The 21,269-nt window shown below is 51.0% G+C and overlaps 2 long non-coding RNA genes across 2 annotated transcripts; one reads left to right on the top strand and one right to left on the bottom strand.

The window, feature by feature from the left end:
• Window positions 1-1,497: 1,497 nt before the first annotated feature.
• LOC119873577 lies at window positions 1,498-16,025 on the top strand. The gene is made up of 3 exons (XR_005365308.1): window positions 1,498-2,115; window positions 12,943-13,951; window positions 15,114-16,025. It is a non-coding gene; the product is annotated as an uncharacterized LOC119873577 (long non-coding RNA).
• Window positions 16,026-20,246: 4,221 nt separating this feature from the next.
• On the bottom strand, window positions 20,247-20,894 carry LOC106559349. Its single transcript, XR_005365128.1, has 2 exons — window positions 20,736-20,894; window positions 20,247-20,621 (listed from the first exon to the last, which is right to left on the bottom strand). It is a non-coding gene; the product is annotated as an uncharacterized LOC106559349 (long non-coding RNA).
• Between the last annotated feature and the right edge of the window lie 375 nt (window positions 20,895-21,269).

Genomic DNA, 21,269 nt, shown 5'->3' with positions numbered 1-21,269 from the left:
GCGCAGCCCGAGGTGTCTGAGGGGCAGGTGGGGGGGCGGCCCGGCGCAGCCCGAGGTGTCTGAGGGGCAGGTGTGGGGGCGCAGGCCCGGCGCAGCCCGAGGTGTCTGAGGGGCAGGTGGGGGGGGCGGGCCCGGCGCAGCCCGAGGTGTCTGAGGGGCAGGTGGGGGGGGGGGCGGGCCCGGCGCAGCCCGAGGTGTCTGAGGGGCAGGTGTGCGTGAGGGGAGCAGGCCCACGCCCCGGCCTCCCCCAGGGCCTCGGGGGCCCCGCCGCCGGGCCTCGCGCCTTTGCCCCCACAGGCTGCCCGCGACCCTGCCGGCCACCCTGGGCGCCCCACGCGCACGGGCGCCCCGCGGAGCCCAGGCCGCGCCAGCGCGGAGACGGCCCAGGACGTGCCGGAACAAAGGCCGCGGACGTGGGGCGCCGGCGGGGCTGAGGCCTAATTACGGCGGAGCCGCTCCCGCCGCACCTGGGGCGCAGTAAACAGCGCGGCCCCCGCGAGCCGGGGGGAGTCGAGAGACAGGGAGGCGACAAACCACAATTTGAATCATTTGGAGAGAAGCTATAAATATAATAATGAGTCATTTGTAAAATAGAACTTCATCCAAAAGCCTGGAAAAAAAAAAAAAAGCCGGGAAAGAAGTTCTTTGCTATTTCAGGCTAAATTGTCGGGGGCCTGCCAGAGCCTGGGCCGCGTCTGGGGGGCGCTGCCCTCGCCGCCCGCCCCCCGGGCCTCGGGGCTCCGCGGTAGGAGCGCGGCCGCCCCAGCCCCTCCCGCCCGGGGCGGGGGGCGAGGGGCCGAGCACCTGTGGGCGCAGGGAGGCCTGGGCTTCCGGACGCTCCCCGCGGCCTGCGCTCCGAGCTCGGCCTGGGGGGGGCGCTGTCCTGCTGGGCCGGGGTGGGGGAGCGGGGCGCGGGGCAGGCGTGCGGGGCAGGGGCCTCGGGGCCGGGCCGCTAGCCGCTCGGTGCCCTCTCGGGCTGTCACCTGTCTCCTAGTTGGGTTTAACAAGCCTACCTTCCTCAAAGGGAGGCCGAGGAGCTGAAATGAATAGGTAAACCCTCAGTCATGGTAGCTCAGAAGGTTCTTGTTTCGGGGCGCCTGGGGGCCTCAGGCGTTGGGCATCTGCCTGCCCCTCAGGGCGTGACCCCGGGGTCCCGGGATCGAGTCCCGCGTCGGGCTCCCTGCAGGGAGCCTGCTTCTCCCTCCGCCTGTGTCTCTGCCTCTCTCTCTGTGTCTCTCATTCTCTCATGAATAAACAAAATCTTAAAAAAAAAAAAAAAAAAAAAAAGGGCACCCGGGTGGCTCAGCGGTTTAGCGCGGCCTTTGGCCCAGGGCCTGGTCCTGGAGACCCGGGATCGAGTCCCACGGCCGGCTCCCTGCATGGAGCCTGCTTCTCCCTCTGCCTGGGTCTCTCTCTTTCTATGTCTCTCATGAAGAAATAAAATCTTAAAAAAAAACAACAAAAAAAAAAGTTCTTGTTTCCCACTGAGCACTTGGTGCAACAGTGGAGCGAGCACAGGCCAGAGGCACCAAGACGTTCCTGGTCCAGCCCCGAGTGATGGTGGATAAGCCAAGGTCAGGTCCCCCCGCTTGTCCTGCAGTCGTTTCATCACGACAACTTGCTTGGTGACCTGAGCACTCCTTCATCTCTGCGGCCAGAGCATCCCCTTTATCCCTCCGTTCTCTCTGGAAGCTCTGGAAGCTCTGCCTCGGCCTCAACTGCAGATGGGGTGGAGGGAGGAGGGTAGCGCCCGGCCTGATCAGAGCCGGAAGCCCAGGGGCACTCAAGCCCTGGGCGCACACCAAGCTCTATGCCCACCTCCCCTGCTCTCTTCCCTCTTCTCGCTAGGTCTCCCCCTCTTGGTCTTCCACCCCCAGACACAGCTGGGAGGTGATGATGAGGTTAGGGTGGAGGCTCGAAGCCTCTGTCTCACCCACACTGCTGGCTCCTGGTCCCTTGCTGGTGACAGTGGCCTTGACAACCCTGGGCTTCTTCCTCCCACGGCAGCCTGATACCCAGGGAGGCCAGAGAGGTCGACAGGAATAGTCTCCGTGTCATTATTCTGCCTTCTGCTGCCTCAGAAGCCAGAGCACCAGAGCCAGCCCTCGCCCGGAGGTAAGGGAGGACATTCCTGGTAGCAGGAAACTTCCAGACAACTCCTCTCTCACTAAGAGGGCATGCCTTTGCGCCTGCTGTCCCCACCCTCTGGAGTGAATTTCCTCCTCTCTTGGCCTGGGTAACTGTATTTTCTCTCCAATAATTGCTTCATATACCTGTCAGTGTTCATGTTCTCCTGAATGCCTTGCCAAGTTTTCTGTTTTTAGTTAGAATTAGAGAATCTTAAAGAAGATTCTTCTTTCTCTCTTAACTCTCCTGAAGTCTGTGACTCCCCCTCCACAGAAATGTCAGTCTTTCTCATTCTTTCTCTCTCCTTACAAGTTTGCTTGTTTGTTTGCTTGTTCATTTGGGGTTTTTTTTATTTCTTTTTCTTTTTTTAAAAGATTTTTAAAAAATAAAAAATAAAAGATTTTATTTCTTTATTCATTAGAGACACAGAGAGAGAGGTAGAGACACAGGCAGCAAGAGAATCAGGAAGCCTGATGTGGGACTTGATCCCAGGACTTCAGGATTATGCCCTGAACCAAAGGCAGAGGCTCAACCACTGAGCCACCCAGGCATCCACATTTGTTTGTTTTTAATGAAAAAAATCTGGTGGTTTATCCTACAGAATTTCCCAAATCTGGATTTTTTTTTTTTTTTTACTAAGACCAAGCAGTGTCACTTAAATGTTTTTCTGTCCCTTATCTATCCTGTAAATTGCTAGTTAGATCTAGAGGCCAGAATCAAGTTTGACTATTATGACCACTTTTTGTTTCTGCATTTTTGTCAAGGTTATTTCATACAGGTGTTGAAGTGTGTCTCTCTCGATGTGTGTGACATCTGGTTGTCTCCCTTTTTGCCATATTGTCAGCCGTTGTTCATGATTACTAAGATCCACTATACATTAGAGGTTTCAAAATTGTGATATTCTAGTTATCTTACTCCTCCTTCATTTATTATGGAGCACCTCATTTCTTAATTGCCTGGTTCAGACCCAGACTTCAATCTAGTATAATTTTCCTTCTACTTGCAGGATTTTGTCAACATTAAATGTAGTGCACGTCTGCTGGTTATGAATTCTTTCACATTTTGCTTGAAAATGTTTTCATTTCACTTTAATTTCTGAAAGATATTTTGGTTGGGTATAGAATTCTAGGGTGACATTTTTTTCTTTCAGTACTTTAAAGATGTTGCTCCATTGACTCCTGACTTTCATTATTTTTTTTTAATTTTTATTTATTTATTCATGAGAGACACAGAGAGAGAGAGGCAGAGGGAGAAGCAGGCTCCATGCAGGGAGCCCGATGTGGGACTCGATCCCAGGTCTCCAGGATCAGGCCCCGGGTGGAAGGCCACACTAAACCGCTGAGCCACCTGGGCTGCCCTGACTTTCATTATTTTTAAAAGAAGTCTGCTGTCATTTTTATCTTTGTTCCTTTATACATGGTGTCTTTTTTTTTCCCCCCTCTGGCTGCTTGTAAGATATTCTATTCAGCACTGCTTTTAAGCCATCTGATTATGATGCACCTTTGTATAGTTTGGTTTCTTTTGCTAGGGGTTCATTGACTTTCTTGGATCCATGGGTTTACAGTTTTCATCAAATGTAGAATATATTTGGTCATTTAAAAATTTTATTTAAGTAATCTCTACACCCAATGTGGGGCTCAAACTCATGACCTTGAGATCAAGAGTCACACACTCTTCCAACTGAGCCAGCCAGGGTCCCTGGTCATTATTTTTTTAAATATATTTTTTTGCCCTCATTTTCCTGAGACTCCAATTACACATATGTTAGACCCCACAAGTTTTCTCAGAGATCCCTGATATTCTATTTTTTTCTTTTTCCCCCTTTCTCCTTTATGGATAGTCTCTATAACTATGTCTTCACGTTTACTAGTATTTTTTTCCTCAGTGTCTAATTCCTTCCAAGGTATTTTTGCCCTTCATATTATATTTTTCATCTCTAAAAGTTTTGTTTTTTTTAATAAATTTATTTTTTCATCTCTAAAAGTTTGATTGGATCTTTTTTATACCTGCCATGCTTATACTTAACATAATTAATCTCTCATTCTTGAACATTATATGATTTTGTCTACTAATGTCCTTATTCTAACATCTATGTCATTTCTGCGTCTACTTCCATTGATTGATTTCTTTTCTTTGTTATAGGTCATGTTTTCCTGATTATTTGCATACCTGGTGATTTTAGACTGAATGGCAAACATTGCAAATTTTCCCTTGTTTGATGCTGGACATTTTTGTATTCCTATAAATACCCTTGAGCTTTGTTTTGGGGCACAGTTAAGTTACTTGAAAACAGTTTGATACTTTCAAGGCTTGCTTTTAAGTTTTGTTAGTTGTGACCAGCATATTCATTAGTCTAGAGCTAATTTTGCCCCACTATCAAGGTAATCCTCTTCTGAGTACTTTATCTGATGTCTTGTGATGTATGAGGTTTGCCATTCTGACTAGTAGAAATACAAACTATTTTTTGCCTTGTGTGCGTTCCAGAGATTATTTCCTCTGCTCCTTTTTCGTGGTTCCTTCCCCAGATTCAGGTGGTTTCCTCACTCACATGCTCTGACCAGTATTCAGCTAAGGACTCAAGGGAACCCTCTGCAGTTTTCTGAATATCTCTGTTTCTGTCTCTTCTTTTTTTTTTTAAGATTTTATTTATTTATTCATGAGAGACACACAGAGAGAGGCAGAGATACAGGCAGAGGGAGAAGCAGGCTCCATGCAGGGAGCCCAATGCGAGACTCAATCCCAGGATCCCAGGACCACGCCTTGGGCCAAAGGCAGATGCTCAACCACTGAGCCACCCACGGATCCCTCTGTCTCTTTCTCTGTTTCTCTTTCTCTGTCCTCTCCTTCTTCCCCTTTTCATGTCTCACTCTTCTCTGGTATTCCACCCTGAAAATTCTAGTTGCTGCCTTGGCCTCCCTAGACTCCCTGGTCCATCTCCTCAACTCTGAGAGATTGCTGGGGTCTACCTGGCTTCCCCCTCTTTGTGTCACAGCCTGGGAACTCTCTCAAGAAAGAAGGTTGAAGCAATCATGGGGCTCACCCTGGTTGTTTTCCCTCTCTTGAGGATCATTGTCCTGTGCTGTCTGGCATGTCTGAAACAATTGTTTTACATATTTTGTACAACTTTTTCATTGCTTCAGGTGGTAGGGTAAATTCCATCCATTATTCCATCTTGGCAAGATACTGAAGATGGCCTGGTTAACTTCCACTTAAGTTTATATATTCAGGCCAGGATCCTACTCCCAAAGATTTCCCTATACCCTACCATCATCTCCACCACTCCAACTTGTATGCCCTTCCTTAGTGAGCTTATAATACCCTACTTGTGGGTGTGATTATTGTCCATGAGTCTCTCTGCAGAACCACTATGTTCCTTTCTAGTCTGTGAGCTCATTTGGGGTAGGTTTGTGCCTACACATCTTTGTAGCCTCCCTGATGTTTGGCATACAGTAGGTGCTGAATTAACTATTTAGGAGACTGAATAAAGAGAAATCCGTGGTCACTTGGCAATCACCAGCCAGAACTAAACAACAATATGGCCATACCTATAACTGCTGTGTGCTGTTAGACTTGCTGTAAACAGTGGGCACTAACCCTGACAGCTGTCCTCCGGGCACTTCTCTTTTCCTGAGCTGAACTGGCAGTGTCCAGAACCCTCCCAAGAATGTGGTTTTAAATATCCTGACCTTGGCAATTCCAAGGCCTTTGATGATGTGTGGAGTTGAGACACATGAGTCACCCAACGTGCCAGAAAAGTATAATTGCTTCACCGAGGCTCTCAGAACACTCCCTGTCCTGAGGTGTGGTGGAAGGAAGAAAATAAACATGAGAAGCCCAGTAAACACTCTCTCCAACCTGTGACACATTCCTCACCCCTACGGATGTGTCCAGAACTCTCTGCTTCCTTAAGAGGCAGTGACAGAGGATCCCAGGCATATTCACTGCCAGCTCAGTGGGGCTATGGCTACCCCAGTAGGTGCAAAGCAGGATCAAGCAGAAACAAGGATCAGGAAGCAGGAATCCAGGCCAGATCCACAGTCTACACACTTCCCAAATCCATGCTGGCTCTGGAAACCCGTGCTTTTCAGATCTAGTAGACAAGGCTCTGTGACGCTCCCATGCTGTGCCTACATGGTGCTAGTGACCGTGAAGACAGAAGAAGTGCTGCTGTGAGTCCTTAAGGAATTTAATATTTCCCTAACTGCACTGTCTCCCAAAGTGGGATTCCCTCATCACCTGTCTGTGAATCATTGAGGACATTTGTTAAAAATGCTTATTCCTGAGCCCAATACCAGATAAAAGGAGTCATATTTGGGGGGGAATGAACCCCAAAATTGGATACTTCTGATAAAATGCTTATGTACATAAGAAGTGTCAGAATTGTGGCTTTCATGTTTTATGAATCACAGAACTATGTTTTATGAAACATAAAACTTCTATGGCCTTCATAGAAGAAGGTTGACTCCCTGTGTTTGGGGACCTGAGAGTCAGAAAGTCTCTAGACTTAAGAGTTTCTTACAGCACTATATGTCCCTTGGTAGGCTTCCAGTCTGTTTTGCCCGCGGTGTCTTCTATGAGCTAGTATATAAAACCAGAGATCTCGCCGAGACTAGTCTGGGTCTAGAGTCTGGTATGCAACAGGCCTTCCAGACGTTCAGCCTGACATTTAGTCTTAGACTATATCTTAGAACAACTGGGGAGAAACCTTAAATATGGTCCTTGCCTTTAGGCTATATCCCGCCTACATCTCTGGGGGGAGTGGCAGGGTTGATAGATCCCTGTGTCCTGGAGGTAAAAAAACAGGAGGTCTTTAAGAAAGGGCTAGAGAGCAGAATTAATCCATATCCCAGTTTTATCTCATGCCATGTATTCCCCCCCTTTTCTGCTTATAGTAACATACCTCGGGGCAAAATTTTTGGGATTTTCCAGTCCTGCCAGTTTCCAGAATCTCAGCCACAGCCACAGTAGGTGTATGATCTGCATCCCAAGATATAATACGATACCGGATAACTAGCTGTAACAGATCACCAATGTCTCAGCCCAAGATACAGGGGTTCTTACTGCTTTTCATCTTGCCTCCTTGGTTAAATTAATTCCATTTTGGTGGGCGGGGGAGGAGGGAGTCCTGCCTCTTGAAATCCCTCCACACTCATGGTACTAATTTCTCTACTAGTTAGGTCTCTTAGGTCACAATAAACAAAAATCTAACTCAACTGGCTCAAGGAGTAAAGAGAATTTATTTGCTCACATTACTCTAAACTCCTGAGGAAGAGCTGCCCCTGAGCAAGGCTTGATCCAAGAGTTCACACAATGCCACCAAGGACTCGGTTCCCCCCTTTGCCACACAGCCTTTCATGATGGTTTTGTCACAGTGCGGTTTCATATAGTGGCCTTCCAGCAGCTCCAGGTTCTCCCACTGCAGTCGTAAAGTGGCGCCCACAATCCCAGACTCACATCTTCATACTAGTAACTGCTTTACAGGTTCTGAGACTCCTGTTCTCCCCTTCATTTGAAATGGGTCAAGTGCCCATCCCTGAGCCAGCCACTCTGACCAGTACACTGATTAGCTAGGGGGTGACTGGGGACAAGAGTCCATCCTCCCTGAATCCCTGGGCTGGGAATAAGTGAAATCCTCTAAGGGGAAGCCATGTACTGTGGCAGGCGTATGGAATGGCCACTGAGTAGACAACAAATAAATTTAGGAGCCACATGTAGAGGGAAACAGACACCTAAATGCTATTATCAAAATGAAGTTAGGACTATAACAGAAGTGAGGACAACATTAACCAGCGGAATAAAAGAAGGTGCACTGACGTCTGCCTGGAGAAATGTAGACAGGCTTTCTCAAAGGAGGAATAGCAGCTTTCCAGATACACAGGGAGGCAAAGGGTGGAAGAGGGCATCCCAGGCCAAGAAACAAAGCATAGATGAGGGTACGGAGGCTGAGAAAGTGAGGCACATTCAGGGCACTCCGAGTCCTGCTGGAGGGGTGGCTGGGATGGAGAGGAATGCCCGCCGATGGAGCCGGCCCGGTAGGCAAGTGCTAAGCCCCCGGCCACACCGTGGGTTCACAGAGTCACCAGGTAGGTGACAGGGAGCTTCTAAAGAGATTTGAACAGAGGAAGGACATGAGACTTTTGTTCTAGAACAAGGATCCTAGCCACAGAGTGCAGGACGTATTAGAGAGGTGCAAGGTCCCAGACCTGGTCCCACCCATCTCCCCCTCTCAGTGACTGGCATCGTCACTCTCCATCCATGGGAGTCACTGGTGTTGTTCACCTAACAGGTGCAATTCCCCCACTGCCAGTCACACACCAGGACTGCATTCCCCTGCCCCCTTGAAATGAGGGGAGGCCATGGGACTTGTTTTGGCTAAAGAACACAGAGAGGGGACACCTGGGTGGCTCAGCGGTTTGGTGCCTGCCTTTGGCCTGGGCGTGATCCTGGAGACCCGGGATCGAGTCCCACATCGGAGCTTGCTTCTCTCTCTGCCTCTCTCTCTGCCTGTGTCTCTGCCTCTCTCTGTATCCCTCATTAATAAGTAAATAAAATCTTAAAAAACAAAAAGAAGAACACAGTTCATTGTAAGGGATTTGCCGCATCCCCTTTTGCTGCCTCAAGTGACCGTGGAAGCATGCACTGAGACACAGCCTCTGTCACACTCATTCTGGATGACAAACTCTCTTGCCAATCTGTGAGGGACACATGGCAAGAATGAGAAGTGAACCTTCGTCCTATTAAGCTACTGAGATTGGGGGCATGTTTGTTGCTTTGATGCGCCACCCATTTGCCGAGCCAGAAACCCGGCCACCATCACAGGCTCTTCCCGTGCTCTCACTTCCCACCTCCGTGTCCTCTTGGATCTACCTCCGTGTATCTCTCCAACTCATCCAGTTCTCTCTATCTCCACTGCCACTGCCCTGGTCTCGTACATCATCCTCTTGCCTGGTCAACTGTCACTCTCCCCCAACTGCTCTCTTCCTCTAATCTTGTGCGATCCGTTTATTTTTTTTCCATATTTAAATCAAAGTGATTTTACTAGAATTCCAGTTCCGTCCCAACAGTCTCCTGCTTTAAGTCCTTCAGGTTTCCCATTTCCTTTAGGATAAAGTCAGTACTTGCTCAGAAGGCTTGCCAGATTCTGCATGATTTGGCCACTGTCTACCTCCAATCGCTCTCTCTTCTCTTGCTCCTTCACGCTTGAAATAAACCGACCTCCCTTCAGTGTCTTAAATTTGCTCTGATCTTCTTGAGCTTTCACACTGGCTTTTCCCTTGGTCTGAAACCTCTAGGTTTAGCCAATTCCTAGCCCGGCCTCAGGTTCCAGCTTAGTTGTCACTTGTTCCTGAAAGCTTTCCCTGAGCCTCTGGTTTTGAATTAGATCCTCTTCTGCAGACTCCTTTGTGCTTAGAGCGCCTTGAACTTTTCATAGGCCATCATTTGTCTGGTATCACTGATACCTACTAAGGGGTAAAGAGGTCATCATTCTGGTCCTCGAGCAATGACCATCTGTTCTAAGGGGGTGACAGCAGAGGCAAACCAGGAAGAGAGCAACTCGCTGGTTTCAGGACTGGGTGAGAAAGGGAGGCCAGTGTCACAGTGAGGAGTTCAGATCATATCTAGGTGGCAGGAGCTGCAGCAGGTGTTAGGAGCTGCACACTACGTGTCCCGGGGCCCGCCTGTGGCTGGGCAGCAGACATGCGCCCCCCCCCCCCCCCCGCCCCCTCGGGCCCACACATCTCTGCTCTCTGGCCTGCGAGCCAGCAGGGAGCCCACGTGAGGCCCGACCCCAGGACCCCTGGATCATGGCCTGAGCCACCCAGACGCCCTGGAGTTTGTCTTCAATGACAAGCCTCTTCTGCAACCCAGTTGCTCTCAAATGTGTGCAAAAGCCTAAGTCCGCATCACCTGTGGATTTGATTAAAGCATGCTCACCTTGCTGCACTGGCCCTGGCCGCTGCATTCTTCGGGCCTTATCTCATGCACAACCCGCCTTCGTTCTCATCCTCACACTAGTAAGTTGATGGCCCTTGCACTTGCATGGCCTAGGAGGACAGACGCGAGGCAGGCAGGCCTCATTTTCTAGCACTGCGCTTGACTGCACTTCACAGATACTGCTTTTTTTACACATTGAAGGTTTGTGGCAACCCCATATCGAGTGAGTCCGTTGGTGTCATTTTTCCACTTCATGTCTCTGGTCTCACATGTTGGTTTCTCATGCTAATCTGTGATCAGCGATCTTTGATGTCCTATTGTAATTGCTTGGGGGTGCCACAAGCTGCACCCATGTAAGATGGCAAGCTTAATGAATAAAAGGGGTGTGTGTTTTGACTGCTCCACTGATTGGCCCTTCCCCTGTCTCTCTCCCTCTCCCTCCAGCCTCCCCATTCCCTGAGACATAACAGTATTGAAATTAGACCAGTGAATAACCCTGCAATGGCCTCTAAAGTGTTCAAGTGAAAGGAAAAGCTGCACATCTCGCATTTTAAATAAAAAACTAGAAATGACTAAGCTTAGGGGCGCCTGGGTGGTTCAGTCAGTTAAGCAGTTGCCTTCAGCTCAGTCATGATCCCAGGGTCCTGGGATGGAGCGCCACACTGGGCTCCCTGCTCAGTGAGGATCTGCTCCTCCCCACCCCTCCTTCTCTTATAAATAAATAAATAAATAAATAAATAAATAAATAAATAAATATAAATAAAATCTTAAAAAAGAAAGGAAGAGGGGGAGAAATGACTAAGCTTAGTAAGGAAGTCATGCCAAAAGCTAAGACGGGCTGAAAGCTAGCCTCGTGCACCAAACATTTAGCTGAGTCGTGAACGCAAAGGAAAAGTCCCTGAAGGAAATTAAAAGCGATGCTCCAGTGAATATATGAATGGTAGGAAAATGAAACAGCCTCATCACTGATATGGAGAAAGTTTAGTGGTTCAGCTAGACGATCAAACCAGCCACAACATTCCCTTCATCCAAAGCATAATCTAGAGCAATTCTAGATTGTAAACCTCTTCAATTCCATGAAAGCTGAAGGAGGTGAGGGAGCTGCAGAAGAAAAGTTTGAAGCTAGCCGAGGTTGGTTCATGAGCTTTAAGGAAAGAGGCTGTCTCCGTAACATACAAGTACAAGGCAAAACAGCAAGTGATGACGTAGAAGCTGCAGCAAGTTTTCCAGAAGATCTGGCTAAGATCATGAAGGCAGCTACACTAAACAACAGATTTTCAATATACATCAAATAGCCTTTCTCAGATTATGCCATCTAGGACTTTCATAGCTAGTGAGAAGTCAGTGAGGAGCTTCAAAGCTTCAAAGGACAGACCGACCGTCCTGTCGGGGCTAATGCAGCTGGTGACTAAGTTGAAGCCAATGCTCACTGATCATTCTGAAAATCCTAGGGCCCTTATGAATTACGCCAACTCTACTCTGCCCATGCTCTGTAAAAGGAAAAACAAAGCCTGGATGACAGCACATCTGTTTACAACATGGTTTATTGACTATTTTAAGCCCACTGTTGAGACCTACTTCTCAGGAAAAAACAGATTCCTTTCAAAATATTACTGCTCATCGGCAGTGCACCTGGCCACCCAAGAGCTCTGATGGAGATGGCCAACAAGGCTGTTGGACAACATTGTTCCCATGCCTGCTAACACAAATCCATCCTGCAAATCAAGGAGTAATTACTTAAAGTCTTATTATTTAAAAAATACATTTTGAAAGGCTATCTAGCTCCCATAGATAGTGATTCCTCTGATGGACCTGGGCCAAGTAAATTGAAAACCTTCTGGGAGGATTAATCATTCTAGATTCCATTAAGAACATTCATGATTCATGAGAAGAGGTCAAAATATCAACACGAACAGGAGTTTGGAAGAAGTCGATTCAAACTCTCAAGGATGACTTCAAGGGGTTCAAGACTTCGGTGGAGGAAGTCACTACAGATGTGGTGGAAATAGCAAGAGAACTAGAATAAGAAGAGGGACTGAATCATTGCAATCTCATGGCATAACTTCCCCGAATGAGTAGTTGCTTCTTATGGATGAGCAAAGAAAGTGGTTTCTTGAGATCAAATCAACTCCTGGTGAAGATGCTGTGAAGACTGTTGAATAACATAGCTGAAGAGACTTAGAATATCACGTAAGCTTAGTTGATCAAGCAGCAGCAGGGTTGAGAGGATTGACTCAGGTTTTGAAAGCAGTTCTACTGCGGGTAAAATGCTAGCGAGCAGCATCACATGCTACAGAGAAATCATTCATGAAAGGAAGAGTCAAATGACACAACAAACCTTATTACTGTCTCATTCTAAGAAATTACCATAGCCTGGGAAGGAAAGCAAAAAGACGTGGCCAGAGAGACAGCTGCAGAGGTATCGGAGGGAGACCTGTCCTAGAAACCAGGACAGAAGAGGGCTCAGGAGCAGGAAGTAGGGGGGACACAGCAAAGAAGGAACTGGATGGAATGCACCCATTGGCTTCTGGTCACTGAGAAGTCACTGGTGACCCTCCAGTTTCAGTATAATTAGGGGTAACAGGCAACCAATGAAACTCATTAGATAAACGCCCTGCCACCCGCCATTTGGAGGGACAATCCTGACGTCCCTCACTGGGTCCTCAGCAGGATTGAGCCCCAGTAGAACAAGTTCAGAAGTAAACCCTTTACTGACTTGTCTTCCTCTCCTGTTTCATCCTCTCCACTCTGTCTCCCCTGCAACCCCGGGTCCGCTCCCACATAGACTATTAGCATTCGAGTCCTCTCTCAGGCTCTGATTTCAGGGAGATCCAAATTAGGACAGACTAGTTGCATTTCTCATCTCTTTCTGTTTTTCAGGGATGGAACGAGACTTCCCTGTACATCTCACCAGCTGGAGCCAGCCTGTGTGCCCGTGTGTAAACTAATCGTAACCACAAGGGAAGGGGATTATTATGACAGCCTTAGGCCAGTATTGATCCATTGCCTGGGGCTGGGCATACCATCCACTGAGAATGATTCCGGCTCCATCTCTAAACCATCACGGTTCTATGACTAATAAGTGTGGGGGCCCCGCGCAAGAGTGGGGACATCTTAACCCCTGCACATAATCTGCCTAGACAAACCACAACTACGGACATTCAGTTCAGGCCTCCGCTCTGCAGGGCACCATGCTGAGTGCTGGGGACAAAAATGCAAAGACCATAAAACAGAATTCCTTACCCAAAGGGCTGTATCATCCCAACATGTTACCTACACGGGACGATAATGTAAAACTACAGAGAATTGCACAGTTGACTCCAAGTCAGAGAGGAAGCATTATTAGTCAGGATAGACCAGGTTATGCCAAAGAAACAAATAACCCCTCAGATTTATTTGCCCCACACTAGGTCGCCCTCACGGTGGACGGGAGGTTATATTCCGTGGCCTTGTGCTCAAGCCAGAACCCAGCTTGATGGAGCAGCTGATATCTGGATATTGCTGAGCCAGAGGGAAAGACAGATCCAAAGGGTTTTGAATTAGCAATTGAATTCTTGGCCCAGAAGTGAAATGTCTGACTTCCACTTCCACCTCATTGGCTAAAACTGGTCACATGGCCCCATCCAACCTCAGAAAGCCAGGAAGTGAGATCCTACCAGAAGATATGCCAGAAGGCAGGGAGGCAGAGATATCTGGTGAGCGGCGTAAAGACTTCCAGAAAGCATGAAGACGGATGACATTTGAACCGAGCTTTGAAAAACACTTTAGTCTTCAATAAACGAAGTTAGGGTCAAGGGAGAGGAGCTGCCGAATAGAGAGCCGCATCAAGGAAGTCAGGGAGGCCAGGAAGGGCCTGACCCGTGTGACCAGAGCCCGGCCTCATGCAGGGGTGAGCACGGGCCAGCACAGGAGCCGGGCAGGAGGGCTGAGTTTACGCCGTGAAGGGCTCTGAACAACAACAAGGATTTTAGACTCTGATAGATGATTGGCAATAGGGAGCTACCAGGAGGTTTTTAAGCAAGCAGATAACGCGATCTGATTTGTGTTTGAGGGCGATAACGTGGTGGCAGAGTGGCCAGGAGACTGGAAGGGAGAGACCGAAGTCTGGGAGGACAGGGAGGCCCTGGTAACAGGCGGTCCAGGTGGGGCTGGGGCTGAGGAAGAAACAGATGGGAAAAGCACTTTCCATCTACAAAGGATCATTGCCTTTTTTTTTTTTAATGAAAATATTCAAACATATACAAGAGGAGAGAAAACAGTTTAACAAACCCCCATGGACCACCACCCAGCTTTAATCGTTCTACCAAGGGACCAGTTTCGCTTCCTCGAGGCCCCCCTCCCACCGCTTGGTTCCCTGCGTTATTTTATTTTATTTTATTATATATATATGGAGAGAGAGAGAGAGAGAGAGAGAGAGAGAGAGACAGGCAGAGGGAGAAGCAGGCTCCAGACCGGGAGCCCGACACGGGACTCAATCCCGGGACTCCAGGATCAGGCTCTGGGCCAAAGGCAGGCGCCAAACCGCTGAGCCACCCAGGGATGCCTCCCCCCACCCCACCCCCGCATTATTTTAAAGCAAACCTCGATTGCCCTATCGCTTAATCTGTCATCTCTCCTGTATGGGTTCCAAGAGAGGAAGGCTTCTGAACCCCAACCACAATACCTATTGTCACACCTGAAAAATTAACAGCAATCACTTAAACGTGATCAAATATCCAGCCATTAGCACAATTTCCTTACTGGTCTCTTATTTTTCCCTCGGGTGGTTTGTGTGAATCTGGATCCCCATGGGGTCTACACAGCCCTTTCGGTCCTCTTTCTCCCTCCTGTCATTTACTCATGGAAGATTCTGGGTCATCTCTCCTCGGGAATTTCCCAAATTCTGGATTTTGCCAACGGTCTCCCCTGCTGCCACTTGACATGCTTGCCTTCCTCCTCCATTTCCGGTGAGCTGGTGGCTGGATCTGCAATGTCCCTCCTTTGAACAGAAGCAGAGGGAGGAGAAGGGGAGGGGCGGGGGGCCCATCACTGACCAACACTACCGTTTGCAGGGCCCCGTGCGGATTGTGCAGGAGCGTGATCTCCTTGAACCTTCACCACAGCTCTTTGAGGGGAGTGCTCATCGTTGCTGTTTGTCAGAAGAGGAAACGGGGATGGAGGAGGTGAAGCAACCTGCTCAAGCTCACAAACCAGAAAAAGAAGGAGCTGGGTGGGAACCTAGCTCTCTCTGGCCCCAAAGCCCCTTCTCTTTCCACTGCTGTGGAGCTTCCAGAGAAGGGACTTGGCCTAGGAGCCGCAACGCCCGGAGGGAAGCCAAGCTATCCTGACTCCTGAGACGCCTTCGACGGTACCAACAGGCCTTGCCACTCCATGTGTGGGGGGCACCTCACGTCCAGCACAAGGACAGTAGATGATGCAGCATTGTCCCCATTTCACAGGCGGGGAAACAAAAGTCCAAAGAGAGTAGATGGCCCGCCCTGGGCGCTGCAGGTGGTGCACAGAGCCGAGATGCACCCCCGGTGCATGGGACAGCAGAGCCCAAGCCCTGCGGGCCCTCCTGGCTGAGGCCTGCAAGCCTCCTGGTGGCCCTGGTGGCATGGGGTTGGGGGCGAGATGGGAATGAGCCGGCTGGCCTTTCTGGCTGAGTCTAGAAAATGAGCTGTGGCTGCCGGGCCCGGGCGGATCTGCTTCTTCCTAGCACACCCCCCCCAAGCGAGAGGGGCACAGACGGGCCCCATCAATCTCGGCGGCAGGGATGCAGCGGGGCAGGAGCCCAGGAGGACGGCAAGCACGGGGGGACCCAGGGACGGCTCCCTGGGCCAGGCCGCCCTGCAGCAGCTCTTCCTCCCAGAGCCGCGTGGACAATCGCAGAGGAAAACCAGGACATTCCCCCCCACCAGGATATTTTGTATGCTTTGCACTTGCTGCTGTGTTTCCTTCATCTAAAAGCTCTAAAATTTCAAATAAAAAGGTACAATGAAAGCAGCAGCAGGATAAATAGCCCCAGTGATCTGAGCCGAAACCCTGGAAGCTTTATTCACATCTTTAGAAAAACTCTGAAGGCTCCTAGTAGCAGCTGCAGTACAAAGCCTCACACTTTAATTCTAAGGCTGCCAGAAATAGGTCTGTCAGGCCTGAAATATCACTGCATTTCATTACTCTTAACTGTGCATTACCATCTCTGCCTCATTACCAGTTGGGGGGACTCTCTGGGCCCGCTCCGGGGAGAGCTGGGCGCCTGGGAGCCCAGGGGAGGGGGAGAGGCCGGCCTGGGGCCGGACCAGGGCGCTGGCGGGGAGACCGTAAGGCCCACGAGCACCAGGCCTCGAGGGAGGCCCGCAGAAGCCAGGCTCCCGCCGCTGCCATGTCCCCAGCGGGCAGGCACTCGGGAGAGTGATGTCACCGGCCGGCGGAGAGGCCCGAAGAGACAGGGAGGAGGCCGGGCTGCTGGGGTGGCGGGGAGGACAGTCGCCGGGCAGAGACCGGGGCCTGCAGGGCGGCCTTGGCGCCCAGGGGCAGGTAGGAAGCAGGCCAAGGCAAATTAGGGCACCTGGGCCTGGGGGTCTGCAGCCACAGGCCCAAAGCAGCCAGTGGAAAAGCCTGGAAGGACACGGGGCCGCAGGGCTGGAGGTCGGAAGGCTGGAGCGATCTGCACGTGTATAATAGAACCGACACCCGGGCACCCCTGAATAATTCAGGAGGCGCTGTGATCTCCTTACGGTGCGTGTCCCGGGTACAAAGGCAAGGGCCGCCTGCGCCTGGCCGCTGAAAGGGCGTGACAGATGGGCCGCCGCTGGCCACCACCCCGTCACGCTTTGCACGGTGATTGGTTTTCAAAGGAGGACAGGGTTTGTGAATGGAGTCAGCTTGTTGCTTGCGGTCTTCAAGTGGGCGCTGCTGGGTCGCGTGGCCGCCCGGGCCCCCCTGTGAATGGGGCGACACCACTGGGTGGCGAACAAGCCAGAGGCGACTCCCCACCCCTCCCCCGTCACCGCCGAGGCTGAGTGAGGGGGCCGGGAAGAGTGCCCCTCACCCTTCTCTCCGCTGACAGATTTAACCCCCATGCGTCCTCCTCCTGCAGCATCCAATTCGGCTGCATGAAGCAAACAACAACAACAACAGCAACACTTGACAGAGGATGGGGTTTATTTTCCCCTCATGTGAAGCAGCCTGAAGATCATCAGCACCGTAATCTGTAAGCTCCACCACCGTCAGAGACCCAGGCCTCTGCGTCCCGGGGCCCGGCCTCCCTGGCCCTCACCCGCCCCTCCTGGCCCCACATGGCGCTCCCGCCCCAACACCCTGTCCCCAAGGCAGCCACCAGGACAGAAGAAGGTGGGAGGAGGGAACCCAGGGCCATGCCAGCCAGCTTTTGCAATTTCCCAGAAGAGGCCACGCAAAAGCGCACACTCAGGAGACCACGACTTAGTTCGACGGTTTCACGTAGCTGCAAGGGAGCCTGGAAGCATACTGCTGGTTGTCTAGGGCCATGCGTCTGGAGGCAGACAATTCCCCACGGTTCTAGTCCACTCCTTCATGTCTCACAAGTGAACCACTGACTGTCCTTTCTTCCAGATTTCATTTCCAGGGATGGCGAACTTCCATGGAAGGTATTCCGTGCCGCCCTCCACAGCAAGGGGCAGGCATACCGCCCATTATAAAAGATTTGGTTTCCCCAAGTTTGAGTCCATCTCCTGAAACGCAACCCACATGCGTCCAGGCATCTGTGAAGCCCTGTGAGGAACCGAGGCTGCCACGGTTCCACTGCCTTGCTGTGAACAACAAAATGTCCCTAGTCTCGGACTCAGGAGCCTCGGCTCCTGCCAGCAGCTACGACATGGGCTAACTCGTCAGCTTATGACTAGGATAATATCACAGACATTCATAATTCTTGACAGGGTCCAGCTAAGAATCGGGGTTTCTGTGGCGATAGTGACTAAAAATCTGCCATACATCCCTTCCTAACCACCTGAACTGTCCACATGAGTGTTTTCAGGTGCCCCTGCCCCTCCCACAACCGGAAGAAGCAGTCTCGGGGTGAACTTCAGCCCCTTCCAGAATTCCAGCAGGTCCTGAAATGCCCAAAGACAGGGGAGCTGCAGCACCTCCTCACCTCCTCAGCTCTGAGTGTTCGCTCTGGGCCCCACAGACTGCCTGGCCCCCATCTAGTCTGTCCCCAGGTTAGAGGAGGGTGCTGAGACCTCCTCTGGCTTCCGCATCTGCAGTGACGTGGTGACCTTCTCCTTAGTTCCCTGAACCAAACGGCACCCCTTCTCTTTCCCCACTCCATCTCCTCTCCTCCTCATCCTCCACTTTCCCACCAAGGTCTCCCGGGTCAGCTCCCCCTAGAGCTACAAGCCTCAGTTGGCCTGTTCCAGCAACTGTCCCCCTGCCCTGAGACAGTCCTCCTCCAGGCCAGGAGGTTGGGGCCCAGCCCTGTCACATGCACTATACCCATCCTCTCCTCTGCTAAGGGTGCTCACGTGTGGGGGGCAAAAACAACTCCAGCTCATTCCGCTCCCCTGCCCCAGTCCCTCTCGTCTGCATCCTGCAAACCAGAACTCCAAAGTCACCCTAACTCCCCTTCCCCTTACCCCACTCCACTATCCACTGAGCCCCGCCTCTGACTTTCTCTGGCGTCTGTCCCTCTGGCCAAACTCCACTACCCTGTTTCAGACCCCATTACTTCTCGCCTGGAGTCCCGGCTCCAAAGAGCTGCCCAAGTGACCTAAGAACTAAATGGGCTCATAGCCCTCACCACCCGCTGAATGAAGTTTAAACTCCTAACTCTGGAACCTAAGACCTGATTGTTCTATTTATCCAGCCTGTCTCTCTCCTGTCATCTCCTTCACACCCCCATTGTTCCAGCCACACTGGGTGACTCTGCAGATTCCCAAAAATGCTCTGCTCTCAAGGTACACCTGCTGGGAGTGTCTTCTCTTCTCCCCCTGCCCCGTTTCCTGGGCACCTACCACTTCCTATCCATCTTTCAAGCCCCAACTCAAGCATGACCTCAGGAGCTGCCCCAGTGTTCCAGCACAATCCAAGGGCCCGGGCTCTACCCCTAAGTGCTGCCCCAAAGTGTGTACACATATTATCTCTATAAAGGCATGTCTCCCAATTATTCGTTCGCATTACCTGTCTCTTCCTCCAGACCTGTAAGATCTTGGAGAGCAAGGATCAGAACTATTCATCTTTGTGAATCAGCCAGGCTCAATAATTCCTGCCAACTGAATAAATGGAGTGTCCCTCATTCCACTCATCTCCAATCCCAAGGCTAGCTCGATGGTGAGCTGTGAGCAAGTAACATAGTCCAAACCAGAAGTTGCTTCTCTGAGGACTTCAGGCTAGAAGATGATTCCAGGATGGAGGAAAAGGAGAGTGAGGCTGGGAGAAGTGAATGGGGTCTGTCCCTCATGAGACGGAGGAATGGATGCCAAGTAATGAGGGACACAGGGAAGGGTCAGGTCCTAAAGGAAATGGAGACCTGGGGCAGGTCACGGGGAGCAGCATGTACATCTTCTTTCTGGGATGTGCGTGGTGGGGGTGTGGGGGGAGGGAGGAAGACCCAGGGCAGCCCTCAGGGTCCAGATTTGTACCAGATGCTACCAGAGACGGCAAGCAGACCCAGGAGGAATCCCTTAATATCGCTCTCAGGAAATCCAGGGCTCAAGGTGTTTCCTAGGCCCCCAGGACAGGAAGCTCAGCCTAGTGCCAGGGACTCTGTCCCCTGGGTCAGTGCCAAGGAGAGAGACCCTACACGGTAAGATCTGGATTACATATTAAAAATCTTCCAAAAAAAAGTCTTCCAGTCTAAAATTCAAGGAGCTATTCCCGGATTGGATCTTGGAACAGAAAAAGGAGATGAGTGGAAAAACACGAAAATCCAAGTAAAGTACGTTGTCTGGTTAATGGTAATGTACCAATGCTAATTTCTTCATTGTGGCAAATGCACCATGGTGACCTCACGTATTAACTGTGGGGGAAGCTGCATGAAGAGTACATGAGAAGTCTTTATGCTATCTTTGCAACTTTGCTGCAAGTCTAAAATTATTCCAGATAAGCTAAAATAAAACACAACACACAAGGTCTTTAAAACCGAAGCTCGAGATTTAAGAGGCAGGAAGAGAAAAAAAAGCATGAATTTATATGGAGGGTAAAGGAGCAAGAAGAGAGGATATGTGTTTAATTCTTAAGAATCTGAAGACTTTTATTATAGTCATTCAGCCGCTCAAATATTTACTGAGCAGCTACTATGCGCCAAGCATTGTTCTCAGGGCCAGGGATATGCCCGTAAACAAAATGGCCAAATCCCAGCCGGACCTTCTATTTCAGTGGGTTGGGAGCTTAATTTTATCTAATCCCACTCCACCCTCCAGGCTCCAGCACAGGAGCAGGGGAAGCCGGGCCTGTTCCTGGTCCGGTCAGGGTGCAGGAAGGGCTCTGCCTGACTTGTGAGGTCAGCAGCCCCAGGTGGCTCCGGGGAGGGTGCTCAGTTGGGCTAGCTCCGGAGGGACTTCTGACTCCTCGTGGCACTAGGTGCCTGGGCTCTCGAGTTCCTAAAATAGGGGAAATGGTGAGAAACCAGCTCTGCCCCAGAGATAGCCGCTGGTGCTCAATGGGCAGGAGCGGGTATTTAAAGCGCCAGTATTAATAGGATTGTAAATATTTACATTCAGGCCAAGAACTGGGTTAGATCTTTCTTCTGTGGTCCTGCACACCCTCCTCTCTCCGCGTCACAGAATCCTCAGAACTGGAGCAGCAACTCCAAGTTTGCACGCTCACCCCGCGCAGAGCGCCAGACGGGGTGGTGGCCGGCGGGGACCACCAGCTGCGGGACACGGCCAAGGTCAAGCCCACGCACCCACCGGGCACTCAGGAGTCTGGCCACAGCGGCGGGGAGGTCGGCGCTGCAATCCGCCAGGCCCCCCACCCCCCACCCCCCGCGGCAGACTCCGCTGGGGGGGCAGGGACTGGTCCTCTCCCGGTGGTTGTAGGGGGCGCACAGGGACTGGTCCTCTCCCAGCGGGGGGGCGGGGGGGTGGCGCACAGGGACGTGTCCTCTCCCGGTGGTTGTGGGGGGCGCGCAGGGACTGGTCCTCTCCCGGTGGGAGGTCGGGGGTGGGGGTGTAGGGACGATCCTCTCCCAGTGGGTGGGGGGCGCAGGGACCGGTCCTCTCCCGGTGGGGGCGGGGGGCGGGGTGGGG

The sequence above is a fragment of the Canis lupus genome, chromosome 10, assembly GCF_011100685.1.
Source record: "Canis lupus familiaris isolate Mischka breed German Shepherd chromosome 10, alternate assembly UU_Cfam_GSD_1.0, whole genome shotgun sequence".
NCBI lineage: Eukaryota > Metazoa > Chordata > Mammalia > Carnivora > Canidae > Canis > Canis lupus.
This window is presented reverse-complemented; position numbering and strand designations above follow the sequence as displayed.